We start from the raw sequence: 17,811 nt of genomic DNA on the forward strand, positions 1-17,811 counted from the left end.
ATGAGTCTCTTGTAGACAGCATATGGATGGGTCCTGTCTTTTTATCCAATCTGCAACCCTGTGCCGTTTTATGGGAGCGTTTAGGCTATTCACATTGAGAGTGATTATTGAAAGATATGAATTAATTGTCATCATGTTGCCTGTGAAGATGTTGTTTTTATAGATTGTCCCTGTAAATTTCTGTTGTAGATCACTCTTGGGGTCTTTCTCCTTTTATAGAACCCCCCTTAATATTTCTTGCAGGGCCGGCTTAGTGGTCACATATTCTTTCAACTTCTGCCAGTCGTGGAAGCTCTGCATCTCTCCATCCATTCTAAATGAAAGCCTTGCCGGATAAAGTACTCTTGGCTGCATGTTCTTCTCATTTAGTACCCTGAATATGTCTTGCCAGGCCTTTCTGGCTTGCCAGGTCTCTGTGGATAGGTCTGACGGTATTCTGATGTTCCTCCCTCTGTACGTAAGGACTCTCTTCCCCCTAACTGCCCTTAAGATGGTTTCCTTGGTTCTAAGATTTGCAAGTTTTACTATTACATGCCGGGGTGTTGGCCTGTTTTCCTTGATCTTAGGAGGGGTCTTCTCTGCCTCTAGGACTCGAATGCCCAAAACACATTCTTGATTAGAACTGACCACGTGCTGTGTAGTTAGGCCAGATTACTCTTTGTTTCGTTTCGTTTTGTTTTGTTTTGTTGTTTTGGAAAAACAAAAATATGGCTTCAATCAGATTTTTTGTTTTAGTTGGTTGGAAATGTTTATCTTCTTCTGAGAGTCTGTGTGAGCATTCTGATGTAAAACCAACAAGTTTCCTGCCCTTTTGAGAAGTCCCACAATCAGCTGTATTTCTGTTTCTCTGGGTGGGTTGGTAATTTTCTCTTAGTAACAGATAACAAATGTGGTAATAGGTTATGCTGCTATTTTAATGTGCAGAAGAATTGGCAGTCAGAAACCTAGTCAGTTCAGCTCACATCCACCTCTGGGCAAATTCTATTCATGCTGCATTAAGCCACATCTAAGCTGGTAAGTAAAGTGAAATGGAAATTTGTAACTGTTATCCACTCATTAAAGTCATAATGCTCCCTTTACATCAACATCCAGAAAATGGAAAGCAGGATAGGGTTCCTTGGAGAACAAGGGAGAGGCAAAAATCAAAGTAAGGGGGACAGAAAGAGCTCACTGCCAACCTCACCTGACCAACAGTGGCCCTCTGTCCCCCAAAATGGCATTAAGTGTAGGCACCCTTTAAAATCCTATTATAGAAGTCTGAAAGACAAGGCAGAGAATGCAAACATGTTAAACCCGCTCGGTGCTTCTTCACATTTTAAATTCAGGGAGTACTTTGGTTTTAAGTCTTTAAACAGTGAGCCTTGGAGCTGCCAAGTTATTTTTACAGAGCGGATGATACTCTCCAAATGTATTGAATGACTCTTTCTTGATGACAGATTCGTTCTAATGATGTTGCTTGTGTGCTGAGCAGAGGACACGGTGTGGGGGAAATAGCCCTGGGTCCCCAAACCAAGGAGACCTAGGGCCTAGCCCAGGCAGTCCTGAGCCATCTCCGAGACCTTGTTTGGCTCACTCCATTAAAAAGTCTGAATGCGGTTAGAAAAACCTGCAACAGTCTTCCCTGAGTGGACACTTCCTAGAATGGAGGACGTTAGTCTGACCCTTTATTTACGGATATGTTTAGAGAGTCACCTTCGATTTATGAGACAGCGCAATGCTAACACTCAAGTGCTATTTGCGTTCTAGTTTAAAATACTTGAGATCATTTTGTAAGACTGATATTTTCTCTGCTAACAAAGGAAAGGCACGTTCATGACAGAAAATTATAAAGATGCATAAAGACATACAAAGAAGTAAATAAAACCCCTCACAATCCACAATTCTATTCAGAATAATGTGACATTTTAGAGTGTCTAATATCAGGTCATTTCTTATACATAAATATCCACGTATAAGTGTATAAATATGAGCTACCCTTTATATTCTGTTTTTTTTTTTTTTAAGATTTTATTTATTTGACAGAGAGACAGCGAGAGAGGGACACAAGCAGGGGGAGTGGGAGAGGGAGAAGCAGGCTTCCCGCTGAGTAGAGAGCCCGATGCGGGGCTCGATCCCAGGACCCCAGGATCATGACTTGAGCCGAAGGCAGACGCTTAACGACTGAGCCACCCAGGCACCCCTACATTCTGTTTTACTATAAGCTTTTTTCACCTAATAGTCTATGGTGAATATTTCTGTCTATTATTAGTTTCTTCAATTCATTTTAAATGCCTAAAGAGCATTTTAACATGTCAATGACCCATGCTTTGTTTAAGCAATCCCCTTTTGTTGGGCATTTATGTTGTTTCCAAATTCTCCCTCTTATAAAGGGCTCCGAAATTAACATCCTGTAGATAAATCTTTTTTTTTAAAGATTTTATTTATTTATTTGAAAGAGAGAGAGAACGAGCAGGGTGGGGAGGGGCAGAGGGAGAGGGAGAAGCAGAAGCAGATTCCCCCCTGAGCAGGGAGCCCGACGTGGGGCTTGATCCCAAGACCCTGAGATCAGAAGGCAGACATCTAACGACTGAGCCACCCAGGGTGCCCTTAGATAAATCCTTTTTTAAAAAAAGATTTATTTATTTATGACAGAGACAGTGAGAGAGCATCAGGTGGGGAGGAACAGAGGGAGAGGGAGAGAGAGAATCTCAAGCAACCTCCACACCCAGCGGAGAGCCGGACAGGGCTTGATCTCATGAGCCTGAGATCATGACCCGAGCCAAAATCAAGAGTCGGATGGTAAACTGACTGAGCCACTCAGGCACCCCTTTTTACACATTCTTGTTGATTATTTCCTAAAGCAGTTTCTATAAAGAACTTTGTTTTGTCCACTGCTAAACCCCTGACTCCTAGAACAGTGTTTGGCTCATAAGAAGAGCTCAAATCTTTGTTGAACAAATGAGTAAATTCTTACAAGTTGATGTATTAGAGTGAAGGATATGCCCACAGTTAGATCTTTTGATACATATTGCCAAATTGCTTTACAAAAGGTAGTATCAGATTTTATTTCTACTACCAGCATATTGATGTCAGTGTTCCCAGAATCCTCGCTGATGCAGCTCTAGCAGATAGAATAATTTTTTTTTGGCAAGTAAGAAAAATCCTAAGTCACACTGACTTAAGTTATAAGAAGGAATTTCCTGTCTTATATAGTTGAAAAGTCCCGAGGCAGGGTAGGCTTCAGGTGTGGTTTGACCCATGTCCCCAAGACTATGACTGCACTTGTTGAGATCTTCCTGTCTTGGTCGTCCTCTGGTGGTTGGCTTTAATTTTTAGCTGACACCCTCAAGATAGCAAGATGGCTGCCAACATCTCCCAGAGCCAGGAGCCTCCTTATTCACGTGCAGGGGAAAACATCTTTTTTGCACACGTATCAAATAAAAAGTCCGATCTTCTTTACATTGTATCATCTTAGGTTGTGAGCTCACCTTGAACCAATCTGAGAAGCCAAGGAATGTGATTTGCTAATTGGCTTAGGCCTGGCTCCATTCTGTGTTTCCATAATGGAACAAATCCCTAGGGCCCCGGGGTGAGACAACCCCAATTTGCTCAGATCCATGATGGCCCATCCCTGGAACTGGGGAACCCTACCAAACCCCATGGTTGTGAGATTCTGGGTTTTTTTTGGGGGGGGAAGAAGAAATGGTAGAATGATTTGGAAACAATAAAAAACGATCACAAATATTGGCATTTAATTTTTTAAATGTATGTATTTTCTAGAGTAAAAAGGCTCTTATTGCTTAATTTTTGTCCCCATGTTTAGGGACCATTTGTTTTTCTTTTGAGAACTGCCTTTTTTTTAAAAAAAACGTTTTTGTCTTTTTTCTTTCAATTTCTAAGAACATTTTAAAGAGCTGTTTTGAGGGGCGCCTGGGTGGCTCAGTCGGTTGGGTGTCTGCCTTCGGCTCAGGTCATCATCCCAGGGTCCTGGGATCGAGTCCCACAGTGAGTTCTCGCTCAGCGCGGAACCTGCTTCTCCCTCTGCTCTTCCCCCTGCTCGTGCTCTCTCTCTCTCTGACAGATAAATAGATAAAATGTTTTTGCATGAATTGAAATGTACGCATGTATACAGTCAGGTAACCACTACCCAGATCAAGATGTAGAACATTTTCAATTCAAAAGATTCCTGTGCTTGTTCCCAGTTGGTAACCACCCCACCCTACACACACACTCACACTCACACACACACACACACACACACACTATTCTTGCTTCTATCATCATGGATTGTTATGCCTGTTCTTGTCTGTCACGTAAGTGAAATGATAGAGTATTTATTCACACTTTTGTGTCTGGCTTCTTTTGTTCAAGTCACAGGACGGTTGGAGGTGTTAACACCTCTTTCTCAGGAGTTTAAGGAAGCAGGATTCGGCACAGGGGGAAGTTGGGCTGCAGTGCAGTCTTGACAGAGTTTCAGCCAACCCTAAGGGGAGTTCTGAAGCTGGGATGACCCTTCGGGTTGAGGGAGTTTTGACTTTACACCTTCTCAGTGATTCAGTCATTGGTTATACCCCCCACCCCCCGAAAGGACACGAGACTTTGGGCAAATCGGTCATCTTTAGCCAATGTATTCCTCATATGAGGCTGCCAGTTGGAGGCTTCACCCGGAGGCTCTTCTAGTCCCTGGAAAAATGCGGGCAACATGGGCAGTGCATCGCAGGGTCCTTTGTAGTTGAGCCTGTGCCTCTTGGATTTTCTTCATATAGGTTATGGGAACGGCGACTCCAGGAGTCAGGTGCTCCTTTTCCTGAAAGGACTTAGCAGTGGAAGGTTAGTGGGATGAACCACAGCCTCCGGGGCTCCAGGGGACCTTGGAGATGCAACTGATACTCATTTTCACCTTTTTCACTATTCTATATTCCACTCATCTTCAACTAGCATGCCACTTAGTCATGATGGTTTGCTTAGAGTTTTCCAGATAAACAGAACCAATAGGAAATGGATATTGGGTATATGGATGTATAGGTATGGATATATGTGTGTGTGTGTGTGTATGCAGAGAAGGTGGGGGAATTGGCTTATATAATTAGGTGCCGGCAAGTCTGAAATCTGTAGGGCAGGCTAGCAGGCTGTGAACTCAGGCAGGACTTCCGTGTTACAGTCCTGATGCAGAATTCCTTCTCCAGGAAACCTCAAATTTTGCTGTCTAGGCTTTCACGTGATTGGACGAGGTCCACATATATTATCGAGAATCATCTCCTTTAATCATGTTTATTTAAGATTTTATTTATTTATTTGAGAGAGAGAGAGAGCATGAGCAGGGGGAGGGGCAGAGGGAGAGGGAGAAGCAGACTCCCCACTGAGCAGGGAGCCCGATGTGGGGCTCAATTCCAGGACCCTGGGATCATGACCTGAGCTGAAGGCAGATGTTTAACCAACTGAGCCACCCAGGTGCCCCTCCTTTAATCAGGTTTATAAAATACCTTCACAGCAACATCTAGACTAGGTGTTTGGTCAAACAACTGGGCACTATTGCTTAGCCAAGTTAACACATAAAATTAACCATCACAGGACGTGATCAAGAGCCTCAATCCCTAAGGGGTTGAACCCCTGGTCACCATGCCCCTCTCATAATGTAGCCGCTACCCTTGTCTATTCATTGTCAAAATAAGTCAAGGTGGTACCAAGAGGCCTCCAAGTTGATCATGTGCCCCTGTAGGATAAAGCAGCCTGTTTCCTCCTGATGATTACATCAATTACCCCTATCAGGGTGGTGACTTCCCTTCTTGTCTGCTGGTCCCTTGACATAAGGAGCTTAGATGGCAACAGTAACTTAGAGTTCTATGTGACTCTCACTGTGTCTCATGGCATAGAATTTCTCTTTGGAACCAGGACCTCTACACACACAGAGCTCAGAGTTTCAGGGCCAAGAAGGATAAACCTCGCAGAGAGTCACTGGGGGGTGATGGAAATCAAGGCCACTCTTTTTTTTTTTTTTCTCAAGGCCACTCTTGATTTACCCTCTTGATTTACCCATTGGTTCCCAGACTCACTTTGCACCTATTGGGAACTGTGTTATAGTAAAAAAAAAAAAGTATTTGGTCTTTGTCTTCAGCTCCTGGCAGGGAGATCCTAAAACCCTTGGAATTTACTGTCTTTTGTATGCTAATGAGATGACCAGGGGAAGGAGACTCTATAGTTTCCAGATGGAGTTTGGTCACTAGAAAAACCTACCTTGATTAAAGGGGTAGAACTTTCAGCCCCACCCCACCCTCAACCTCTAGGGAGGAGAGAGGGCTGGAAATGGAGTTCAATCACCAATGGCCAGTGATTTAATTGATCATGTTTATATAACGAAACCTCCATAAAATCTGCTAAAGAACAAGGTTCAGAGAGCTAGGAGACTGGCCTATCTAGAGAGGCCATGAGACTCGGCACCACCGCCCTCCCCCATACTTTGCTCTGTGCATCTCTTCCATTTGGCTGTGCCTGAGTTGTATCCTTTATAATAAACTAGTAGTCATAAGTAAAGCACTTTCCTGAGTTCTGTGAGCCTGAGGGGGTGATCGTGAGAACACCTGAATTGTAGCCAGTAAGGCAGAAGTGTGGGTCACCGGGGGACCTCATTTGCTGCTGGTAAATGAAGTGGGGGCGGTGTTTGTGGGACTGAGACCTTGAACTGTGCTACTTGGTCTGTGCTAACTTGGTAGGCACTTACATTGCTGACAGATCAATTCTGCCAATAATTAAATTTAGAACTTTTTTTTAAGTTAGTGGTTTTTAATTATTTTCTTACTCCAACAAAGTAGTCATCACTCTTAAGCAAGAACTTTCTAGAGTCCCACCTGAATGAATGGAGTGTTCATTAAGGTCTTTTCAGTTCGAATGAGTTAGAATGTTAAGGTCTTTGCAGCATTTTGCAACCTCTGCTTTGCTTATCAATTACTGCTCCCTCCCACCAACCCCCCAGCCCAAAGCAGGTTTTTTTAAAAATATGGTCTGCTCTGAAAGAAATAATACATTATATGTTAAAAAAAAAAGAAGATAGTAGGAAGGGAAGAATGAAGTGGGGGAAATTGGAGGGGGAGATGAACCATGAGAGACTATGGACTCTGAGAAACAAACTGAGGGTTCTAGAGGGGAGGGGTATGGGAGGATGGGTTAGCCTGGTGATGGATATTAAGGAGGGCACGTTCTGCATGGAGCACTGGGGGTTATACGCAAACAATGAATCATGGAACACTACATCAAAAACTAATGATGTGATGTATGGTGATTAACGTAACATAATAAAATAAAACTTAAAATAATATATAGTCTGTCTTCCCTTTTAAGTATGTCCATTAGCTTAAAATCCAAGGAGAATTTTTATGGAGATTTTTTTAGGCTCTTTATCTTTACTTCTCCCTTATCTGCTACCTACCTCCCAAATCTCAGCATTCTTATCAGACCAAACTCTGATCTCTGTTTCTCCTGCCCAACGAAACTGACCTTTTGTGCTTGGGCCCCATTTCCCTGTGCCAAGGATTGGAAAATAACTTCAGGGAGAAATCTGGAGTGAGTGTAGGACTCATTTCAGGAATTCCCATTCTCTCGAGATTTGTACACCTCCATTGCTCGCTGTCCCGTGCCTTCCAACAGTTGTTTTATATATTGTGTTCAGTCTTCCTAGCTCTTACTTAGTGGTGTGAATTTACTGATACCAGTTACTTTGTCATGGTTTGAACCAAAATTCTTTTAAATCAATGATAAATATACTTTTGGTGAAAACTCCCTTACACTAAAAATATTTATGTATTTCTTTATTTTTTAAATTCATCAAACAAACCTGTCTTGAGGCTTGTTTTATAGCAATTAGTGTATTTATGTGGCGTTTCCAGCAAACTCTTACCAAAAATGCAGGAGATTTTCCTTCGTCTGTTTGGAAGGTCTATATTCACACAGGAAAATGTACCAAGTGCATAAATATCTTCTTCACACTAAACTTTCGTCTTAGCCGAAAGACAAGAAATTATTCGTTTTCATGATCGGATTTTGAAATACCAAAGCAATAAAAAAAAATCATGGGTTTGTCAAAGTCAGCTTCCAGATTGACTTCCTTTATCTCTCACCTTCTGGGCCAGTTGTATAAAATTGATTTTAATAGAGCATATCGTTATTACTCACAACGCTCAGGAACAGTGTGAGTGAACTAAGATTAGCAACACAAAGAGACAAAATTACAATGCAAATATGTCTTTCAAGGCTCAAAGTGTACATCTTCACTGCCTCAGACATCTTTCTCCTTTCTGCATAGATAGGTAGGTTTGTTCTCTGCAAATGTAGTTTGTGGCCTCCAAGCATGGGGATTTTATGCTCAGTGACACCAGGATTTGCAAACACTGCTTAGGTGTACATATGTGAATTTATGAGACAGCATGGGAGAGAGGAACCAGAAGTGTCTAGCAAGGTCATGTGTACCCCCCTGGTTGTCAACACTGAATTGAGGAGGGACACAAAAATAAGGGTATATCTGTTTCTAGACATGTGGTTTTGCCAGAGAACTATAGTGTTCTTACACTGGTTTGGCTTTCTCTTTTTGGGTGAAGCTTCGTGCGCTTGAAAGCATCATTCCAGATGTCTTCTCTGACCTCATTTTTTTTTAAAGATTTTATTTATTTATTTGAGAGAGAGAATGAGAGAGAGAGAGCACATGAGAGGGGGGAGGGTCAGAGGGAGAAGCAGACTCCCCGCCGAGCAGGGAGCCCGATGCGGGACTCGATCCCGGGACTCCAGGATCATAACCTGAGCCGAAGGCAGTCGCTTAACCAACTGAGCCACCCAGGCGCCCTTCTCTGACATCTTAATGTTGATCTTTCCTCAACCAGCAAAATTCCTGCATAACTACAGGTATATGTCCTTGTTACGAGAGGCAACTTGAGAAATTCGGAACTGGTTGGGAGAAATAGAAGAGGTAGCATAGCGACCAGTTGATGGACTAAGGGTGTCAGTTAAGGAAAGCGGGGAAGTTTCCCTATATACTCAAACTACTTCAATTAGAAAGTAATTCATCAGGCTCTGACAAAGAGACAAGTGCCAATAAATCAGCAAAAAAGCACACTGAAGAGTCAAACACAATCAGGCTTTCTGTCAGATTCTCACAGTGATTCTGAGGGGACCTTGTGCAAATCAAGAAGCCTTTCTGCACCGTGTTTTAAATCACATAAACAGGAAAAGTAATGTTATAAAATTAATATACATGTATATGTATTTATAGTTATGATTAAGAGATCTCTTTTTTCTGTGTACAAAGCAAAGCAATTTATTTAATTATATCTACAAAAACAGTGAAATATACATTTTATGAAAATCATCTATTTTGGTTTATCTGTTCTGTTTCTATTTATATTACCGTATAACGTACTTGGCCCCCATTTGTATATGGAACATTTTCTACTTGAACCAAGACTCCATACCAATGTAGGATGTCATAATTAAAACAGTTTCCTTTTCACTTCAGAGGACAATTTAAGAGATGAATCGGTGGCATAAAACTTATTTACCTTAAGTAACTAATTGCACAGTTGGTTATTTTTCTAATCTCTGGAAGATGTTTATAAAATATTTTTCCTCATGGCTTTAAAAACAGATCTTTTTTTCTAATTGTATTTCTCTTCCAATTTCAAATTTCCTTCTTTGTTTTGCATATTTATGGATGAAAACTCTCACTATTTTTTTATTAGAAAAAAAAGACCAACAAGTGATTTCACGTGCAAAATGCAAATAAACATTTTCTCAGGATGCATTGTACTTCACAAGCAATATCATAGTACCATGTACCAAAATAAATTATCCTAGTCCAAATATATATATGTATGGGCATTAAATATTTAACTTTTCTGGAAATATGTTTGTTAGTTATTTATATATATACTTTCTATATACAGTGTATATATACATATTTTTGGGCCATTTGAGATCCATACAGTGTATATACTTATATATTATAAATTTTATATTATTATTATAAAAATATATACATTTTTCCTATTGATGTTGAGGCATCATTATCTCAGCCATATCAGTAAGTTTGAGAAGGATAAAATATTTATGACTAGTAAAATAGTTCAGGTTTGGAGATTTTTTTTTTTAATGTTAGAAAACCTGAATCTACCCTTTGTTTTCCTGGAACCATCCTGAATACTTTCCACAAAACTCTCTATACGCCAAAATGCATGGGTTAAGGATTTCCAGAACCATCCTCAGATCATATTGAGCCATAGACAAGATGGGTTAAAAAGATAGGTTACTCTATTTCATTTCTTATTGCTTTAAGGAAGAGAAGAACTTTCCTGAAAGTGATTCGTGTGTATGATTTCTCTGCCACTCTTTTATTAATATTAATTAGGTGTATACACTTGTGTTATTTTATATTAGCTCAGCAAAACCTTGTTAAACTATCCTAACCAGGAGGAAAGGGGGAGAACATGAAGATTTTAAAATAAATGAAATTTTAATTAACTATAAGTAGCAGCTAAAAAGCAGGAAGAAAGGACTGCTTTTTCCTCACTTTGAAATCTATGAGCTGCTCCACATTATCCATTTATACATGTCAGAACCAAAGGATGTTTCCCACATGAAAGGATTCTATCTGGAGAAGTTGCTTGCAATAGTGTAAAACTCCATAAAATGTGCAATGTGCTAGGAGTGTTCAGAACTTCCAAAATATCATGTATTTTTCTTGTTCAAGAGAAATCAAAGGGTCTAAACACCTAGTTTCAGAATGTATTGGTGGAGGAAAAGTACTTCAGCAATGGCAGAGTAAAGACCTTTGAAAATGTGTTCTCACATAAAAGCAACGAGAATATTGGCAAAAAGAAAACAGTCAAAATTAGTGTTTTCAGAATTCTGGAAATTTTCATCTTCTTCCCAGTTTCATAGTGATCTTGAAAACCAATAGTGTTGTAGGTGTGAGAAACAGCAGACTAGCAGCTCCTGAAAGGGGCAAAATGGTGTTAGAGCATCCCCCCAAAGCACGATTCCCAGAAAATTGTCATTATTTGACCCTTCTGACGGCTCCTTGGAAATCTCCACTCACAGAGCTTGTCTTGATTTGACCTCACACAGAACTCACCCAGTGCAAACAGCCTTTTTCCTGGGGGCACTTGTCAAAAAATTTCAGGGGCAGTTGTTTAACATGGTAGCTGTCTGAGGTCGTGGTAAACAGCAATGACTAAAAAACTTAAAAGAAAAACCCTGGGAATGAGAAGTCCATAGGGAGGTTTGAAAAACTCTGCCATGTTCTTGAGAATCTAGGAGACCACATGCATAGGCAAGATTGTGCACGTGCCCAGGAAAAACCTGCGAAGACCCTAATCTCTCACTTTTGATTGACCTTGTGCAAGCAGGAAGTTAAGGCTAAACAGAGTTTTTAACTCCTGGAGCATCGAATGCCTATCTCAATAGGACACAAAGCTTCTTAGGAAAGGCTGGGAGACCTATTTGTTCAAGGCAGTTTGGGAAATTTACATCCAATTGGTAGATGACAACAAAGCTAGCCAGGCTGAGACTTTAGTGGTTACACACAACAAAGAATACACATTTTATGGAATTAGTTCAGCAAGTCACTCAACAAACAGCAGCAACAGAAATAATAACAATCAGCTACAAACAGAGGGGTGGGGGGAATATGAATTCCAGAATTGCTACATTGTATTATTGTAAAAGTCCAGTTTTAACAAATTCTAACAAAAAAATGTGGGTCATGCAAAGAAATAGGAAAGACCATGGACTGGGGGGAGAAGGGATAAGAAAAGCAGTCAAAAGAAACTGAGCAAGCCCACAAATTGGACTTACTAGACAAAGACTTCAAATCAGCTTTATAAATATTTTCAAAGACCTAAAAGAAGCCACATCTAAAAAAAAAAAAAAAAAAGGAAAATTATAAGACTGATGTCTCATCAAATAGAGATTATCAATAAAGAGGCAGAAATTATTTTAAAAGCATCAGATAGAAATTCTGGAGTTGAAAAATACAATAAGTGAATGAAAAATTTGTGAAGGGGCTCAACAGCAGATTTGAGATGGCAGAAGAAAGGATCGCTGAATTTGAGGATAGGTTGGAGATTGCCCAGCCTGAGATACAGAAGGAATACTGAAATTTAAAAAATGAGCACTCAGAGACCCACGGATACCACAGGTTTACAAATATATGCCTAATGGGAGTCCCGGAAGGAAGAGAGAAAGAAAAGAATAGGAAGAATATCTAAAGAAATTATGGTTGAGAAGTTCCTACTTTGGATGAAAAATATCAATCTGCACATCCAAGAAGCTCAATAAACTCCAAACAGGAAAGCTCAACGACACCCTCAGCTATAAACATACTGTAGTCAAACTGTCAAAAGCTAAAGCCAGTTGTAATACAGTACAATATAACACAAAATCAGTTGTGTTTCTATGCACTTGTAATCAACAATCCAAAGATAAAATTAAGAACACAATTATATTTATAATAGTGTCAAAAATAAAATGCTTATGAATAAATTTAGCAAAACAAATGCAAGAATTGTACATTGAAAACTGCTAAACATCACTGAAAGAAAGTAGGGAAGACCTACATAAGTGGAAAGACATCGTATGTTCATGAATTGGAAGACATACTATTAAGGTGACAATACTTTTCAAACAGACCCACAGATTCAGTGAAATCTCTTTCAAAATTCTAGCTGCTTTGCATTGGAAAAATTGGCGAACTGATCCTAAAATTATGGAATTACAAAAGACTCAGAAAAGCCAAAACAATCTTGAAAAAGAAAACAAAGTAGGAGGGGGCTCATACTTCCTGATTGCAAAAGTTACTCCAAAACAACAGTAATCAAGATTGTGTGGTACTGGCATAAAGCTAGATATATAGATCAGTAGAATAGGATTCAGAGTCCAGAAATAAGTCCATACATTTATGGTCAATTAACTTTTGACAAGTGTGCCAAGAAAATTAAATGGGAAAAGAATGGTTTTTTTCAACAAATGTGCTGAGGCAACAGAGTATCAGAGCCCTAAGTATAAGAGGTAAAAGTATAAAACTCTTAGAAGGAAACATAGGAGTAACTCTTTGTGATCTTGGATTAGGCAATGGTTTCTTAGATTTGACACCAAATATACAAGCACCAAAAGAAAATACAGATAAACTGGACCTCATCAAAATTAAAAACTTTCGTGCCTCAAAGAACACAATCAAGAGAGCAAAAAGACAACTCACAGAATGGAAAAAATATTTATAAATCACATAGTTATAAGAAACTTGTATCCTGAATATATAAAGAACTCTTAAAATGCCACAATAAAAAGACAACCAACTCCAAAAATGGGCAAAAGACTTCGACATTTCTCCAAAAAAAAAAAAAAAGGAAAAAGAAAAAAGAAAGATATACAAATGTCCAACAAACCCATAAGTCATTAGGAAATGCAAGTTAAAACCACAATGAGATTTCATTTCACACTCACTAGGGTGGCTAAAATAAAGAAAATAGCAAGGGTAGACAAGGAAGTGGAGAGACTGGAACCCTCATACATTGCTGGTGGTAATGTAAAATGAAACAGCTACTTTATTTATATTTATTTATTTATTTAAAAGATTTTATTTATTTATTTGACAGAGAGCGACAAAGCGAGAGAGGGAACACAAATGGGGAGTGGGAGAGGAAGAAGCAGGCTTCCCGCTGAGCAGGGAGCCCGATGCGGGGCTCGATCCCAGGACCCTGGAATCATGACCTGAGCCGAAGGCAGATCCTTAACGACTGAGCCACCCAGGCACCCCAAAACAGCTACTTTAGAAAAGTTTGGCAGTTCTTCAAAAAGTTAACATAGACTTAGCACACGACCCTGCAATTCTATTCCTAGGTATATACCTAAGAGTACTGAAAATATAAGTCCTAAGAAAAAACCTGTACATGAATGCTTTTAGTAGCATAATTCATGTTAGCAAAAAAAAAAAAAAAAAAAAGAGGAAATGATCCACATGTCTATCAACTAAGTAATGGATAAAGAAATGTGGTGTATCATATAATGGGATATTATTGGGCAATAAAGTGGGACCAAGTGCTCACCCATGCTACAAAACGGATGAATCGTGAAAATACTATGTTAACTGCAAGAAGCTGTATGTAAAAGGTCACAGATTATATGATCCCATTTATACAAAATAGACAGAATGGACAATCTATAGAAACAGAAAGTAGATTAGGAGTTGCTAGAAGGAGGAATACGGGGACGTGATTGCTAATGGTTTTGAGGTTTCCTTTTGGGTAAAGAAAATACTTCAAAATTGGGGCACCTGGCTGGTCCAGTTGGTAGACCATGTGACTTCTGGTCTCAGGGTCTTGAGTTCTAGCCCCACACTGGGTGTGGAGCCTACTTAAAAGAATATTTCAAAATATGATAATTGTGATGGTAGCACAACTCTGTGAACACTAAAGATAACTAACTGTACATTTTAAATGGTTGAATTGTATGGTATGTAAATTATATCTTAATTAACCTGTTACTAAAAAATAATACATTGAGAAAGTGATACACTTGTGAGCATGAGCCTTGTTGGAAGGGATCCACTTGGGTTATTGAACATAGAATGGCAGTCAGAATTGACTATAGAATAAGGTGACTCTTTAAAACAAATACGTGGAGTGCCCAGCTGGCTCAGTGGGTAAAGTATGAGACTCCTCATTTCAGGGTCGTGAGTTTGAGTCCACAGTGGGCATAGAGTTTATGTAAATAAATAAATAAAACAAATACGTAAGAATATTTTACATAGAAGAGTATATTATCCCCATGGGCATCTGTATTCATCAGGATTTGCCAGAGAAACAGAACCAATAGGAAATATATATATATATCTATACATATATAAAAGGAAATCTATTTTGAGTAATTGGCTCATGCAATTATAGAGGCTGAGAAGATCCACAATCTGCCACCTGCAAGCTGGAGACCCAGGAAGACTGGTGGTGTAATTCATTCTGAGTCCAAAGTCCTGAGAACCAGAGGATCCAATGCAGAAATTCCAGTAGAAGGGCAGAAGAACCCATGTCTCAGCCCAAGCAGGTTGGCAGGAAGGGAATGAGCCCTCCTTTCCTCCATTCTTAGTTCCATTCAGGTGCTCAATGAATTGGATGATGCCCACCCACATAGGGGAGGGTGGTCTACTTTCCTGAGGCCACCGATGCTCTCCTCTGGAAACAACCTCACAAGCACACCCAGAAAGAATGTTAATCTTGGCATCCCACGGCCCAGTCAAGTTAACAGACAAAATCAACCACCCCAGCAACCTGTTGATAGTAAACGACATGCTTATAAGAGTGGTTCTGCCATTCCTGACATCATTTCTTGACCTCTTTTTCTGCAGTTGCCTAGGAGCAGGTTGGACCGGTTGACCAGTTAGATGTTCATCAGTGCTGTCAAACATTTCATTGAGGGTAGACTGTTTACAACCAGTTAAAAATTATTCATAGCCTAGTTAATGGATAAGGTGGGAGATTAAACCAATTAAGCTGAATAATACTATCTTACGTGAAATGAAAAGTGAAGTTGGAAGGCTGTTTTCCCATATGGTTGATAACCTGTGTAGACTGCAGTAGATCAATCCCAGTCCACCAACTCCAGTGTACAAGGCATGTAACGTTCATTACAGGACAGCATAGATGTCCCAGATGGTGCTGTCCGATTGCCTGGTTCGAGTCCTAGCTCTGCCTCTTGCTGGCTAGCATAAACACATTTTTTTTAAAAGATTTTTATTTATTTGAGAGAGAGAGAGAGCGAGCGAGCAAGAGCACAAGCAAGGTGAAGGGCAGAGGGAGAAGCAGACTCGCCGCCGAACAGGGATCCCGATGCAGGACTCGATCGCGGGATCCTGGGAGCATGACCTGAGCGGAAGGCAGACGCCTAACCGACTGAGCCACCAAGGTGCCCCACATTTTTTAGTATTTCTTAAATTTTGCCCTGCTTCAAGGAAAATCCCAAATAGAAATGCCAAGAATGTTTTGAGCGTTGGTAGCTTCACTGGGATCAGTGAATAGCTTATGGTGACTATTCTGAGAGCACTTGTTATCATACACAAATTCCAGTATGTTTGTAAAAGTAGTCTCTTTACTTTCTGGTCATGTTTTTATATAGGATCACAGATTTTTAGAGATGGGATGGAGCTTACGATAAAAATGAGACATCGGATACTGAGTCATCCCTTGACTCTCCCAAGGTCACACAAATATTAGTAGCAGCGGTAACTGGAAAGGACAAGTAGAAGTCAGGTGTGTGGGTTAATGTGGGTCTTGTTCTCGTTCTCCATATACTTCTTCAACAAGAGATGACACTTGACCTCAAGCTCTAGCTGTCCACTTAATATGATTTCTCCAACATATATCTCAGCTTCACATCTGGGGACTTTTGTCTCTTTGACTGCTATTATAAAGCCTAATGCTTAAAACTGTTTACTGTATCTCTGCTCTTTGAATTTCAGATGGTATCCTTAGCTTGTTTCATTTGGGTGTTTTTGACAATATGCTTTCCCTAAAAGTATTTATAATAATAATGATATAGTATCTTTCTTGTGACAGTCCAGGGTATCTCCAGTTAGCCCAGAATATCATTAAAATGTCAAAATCAAATTAATTTTGATTAAAAAAAAAGTATGTGTAATGTTTCCCCTAGTGGTGATGCCAGGCCCTGTTCTAAGTAAGGGTTGCAAGATTTAGGAAATCAAAATACAGCATGCCTAGGTACATTTGAATTTCAGCTAAGCAACAAATAAACCAACTGTTGCATGGGACATACTTAGACTAAAACAAATTCTTCATTGTTTATCTGAAATTCAAATTGTGCTGGGTATCCTTTATTTTACCTGGCAATCCTGATTTAGGTGCTTAGGGTGGATCACTGAATAGCAGATTCATGTTTTCACAGAGCTTGTATTTTATTATTTTTTTTAAAGATTTTTTTTTTTAAGTAATCTCTACACCCAACACGGTGCTCGAACTCACAACCCTGAGATCAAGAGTCACCTGCTCTACTGACTGAGCCAGCCAGGTGCTCCCAGAGAGCTTGTATTTTAGAAGGGAGACTTGGACAAGATAATAAGCATAATTAATAAACTATATAGTATGTTAGAAGAGAAATGCTTTAGAATAAAAGGAGAGCAGGACCCTGGGTCAAGGATGGAGGGCAGGTTCTCATTTTAAGTAGGGGTGTTGCTGGGATAAGCCTCACTGAAGGGCAAGATTTGAATGAGGACTTGAAACATCCCTCCAGAATTTGGGGCAAGAGTATTCCAGGCTGAGGGATCGTGTCTACCTATTTGAGGAACAGCAAAAGGATTTTTGCTGGAGTCAAGTGAGTGGTAGGATAGAAAATGGGAAGCCAGATCTTAAGAGTCTGGTAAGTCAGCGTAAGGACTTTGGAGCCCCTGCTGAATGCTGACCAGAGCTGTGATGTGACCCGACTTCTCTTCTTAAAGGACAATCTAGACTGTAGGGTGATATGTACAAAATCAGGGAGATGATTAAGAGGTGATCACAGCTATCAAGATGAGAAGCAAGGGAGCTCAGACTATGGTGGTGGTAGTGGTGGGAAGTGGTGAGATTCTGGAGATGATACTGCAGGTTGAAATAACAGGATTTCCTACAGTTTGACCTACGGGATGTGACAGCAAGAAAGAACTTAAGGATGATAGCAAGGATTTTCCTCTAAGCAAGGACTTTATGAATAGAATCAGTGTCGTCGTGCCTCTCTAAGAAATTGGCAAAATGGTGGACTACAGAAAAATTGGAGTTCATTTGTCTTACTGATTGGGCTGTACCGGCTGTT

This window comes from Leptonychotes weddellii, chromosome 8, assembly GCF_054177405.1.
Source record: "Leptonychotes weddellii isolate Sample4059 chromosome 8, ASM5417740v2, whole genome shotgun sequence".
In the NCBI taxonomy this organism is placed as follows: domain Eukaryota; kingdom Metazoa; phylum Chordata; class Mammalia; order Carnivora; family Phocidae; genus Leptonychotes; species Leptonychotes weddellii.